Source organism: Kogia breviceps, chromosome 9, assembly GCF_026419965.1.
Source record: "Kogia breviceps isolate mKogBre1 chromosome 9, mKogBre1 haplotype 1, whole genome shotgun sequence".
NCBI lineage: Eukaryota > Metazoa > Chordata > Mammalia > Artiodactyla > Physeteridae > Kogia > Kogia breviceps.
Window position 1 is genome coordinate 96,355,147 of NC_081318.1, and position 1,997 is coordinate 96,357,143.

Below are 1,997 nucleotides of genomic sequence, written 5' to 3' on the forward strand. Positions count from 1 at the left end.
ATAAATCACTTTAACCCTGTAATGTTGACTCAAAATCAGAGAGTGAAAGGCAACAGAATCGACTCTTTCCTATATCTGTGATCTGATTAGCTATTAACATTTAATGTCATTAACTTTATGTACATCTAACAGCAACAGAAAAATATACATCAAAACATCTAGGACTCTGAGGAATATAAAGGGAGACCCACATAATCCTGAAGCTCATCCTACCTCTCTGCCGAAGACCACCACCCTCCCCCGACCTTAGCCCTGTGAACTCAAGAATCTCTATCTTACATGCTATCAGAACTTAGTAATCATAGGCAAAATTTATAAAGTAATGCTAAACACTGTTCCAAGGACTTTACATTTATTAACTCACTTCAACTTTATAAATACTCTGTGAGGTGAGCATTCTTATTCCTGTTTTTCAGATAAGCAAACTGAGGCATACAGAGGGTAAGTAATTTGCCTAAAGTTAACCAGCTAGTAAGTGGTGAAGCCAAGATTCAAATTCAGGCAGTTTGGCTCCAGAGCATACACTCTTAATCAAGAATCTCTCCTGCCAACTGGACAGTCAATTAGAAAAGGTTTATCAGTAAAACTTAATCTGAAAGTTAAAAATAAGCATTTTAAAAATGAGATTGAAAGAAAAAAGGATAGAACCAGTGCCTCCAAAGCATTTTTTCTTTTATTTCTTGCCGAATATTACAAAAAAACCACTATTGTGATATTCTATTTCTTGCTTTGTAAATCCATTCCATTTTGCATTGCTCATGCCTTTAAGAGGAAGGTTCCTTTGTAATATAACAATCAGTGCACTCTTTCCTTTAACTTCTTTATTAAGCTGGTTGCATAAAAGATATACATTCTCATATCGACAATTCTTGTCATGAACAAAAGCAACAAAAATAAGGCAATAGTAAGATGTGCTTCACATATAAACAGTTATGTGGTAGTAGGAAATCTGGCCCTGTACAGCAAAAATATTAGGTAGCAAAATGTGAATAAGCCCTATATTCAGAAGATACCCGAATGCGTGAGCAAAGACAGCACACCCATAATAGAGCCCACTTAGGTTCCTTGTTTATTATGCATAATTCCTTAATTATCCATTTGTGAAATAAGAATAACATTAAGAAACATGGGATCCAAATTGCATTCACTTTCACAATATCAATACTAAACTCAAAATAGCAACTTCATTGAATATAAATGTTAAATGTTTCAAAAGTAAAAGGCAACCTTAATTTTTTGTAATCCTATGAATAGAGTCTGCAAAAAAAGGTAGATTACTTTACTGTACTTACAAGGAGATGAGGCCTCAGCCTGCACTGAAGGAGTATGGGCAACAAAGGACAGCAAGCAAATATCGTGAGGAGTAATGCCCGTACATATCAAAACATCTCGGTGAACCACTTCTACTTATATAGCCAATCTATTAAATAACCAGCATAATGGAAGCCGACGCCTCATGCGAGAGAATTACTATATTAACTATACATCTATTAGAAACTTCTAAACCCCACTCCCAAAACAATTTTAGTACACCTGTCAAGTACTGTAGGTCATTTAGAAAAACAGAAATAAAACATACAGGCAGCCTTTGTATTAAAAATTTTTCATAACATAGAAACAATGCTCAGATATAAACTGTGAACTAAATGTTTTTTCTAAATATGATTTATGTAATCAAGACTTTCTTAAACAAAGACAGGTCTTAGGAATATGATCCGTACAAACTTACAGTAGTGTATATTCCAATAGAGATTTTCTTCCTATTGTGCTATAATATAACTCTTCTCTGAGTGAAGATATATGTTAAGGCTTAAGGTGTAAACACTTTGGAAGGCAAACAACTTAGTGAAGAAATTACTGTTCATTTAAAAATGTGTATCATCTCATAATAGGCCCCAGAATTTTCAAATTCACATGTGAGAATACATTTACATCTTAAATTTCGAGGAAAGGCACAAGCTTTATGTAAAAAAGCAGCAAAATTTTAAACCCACCAA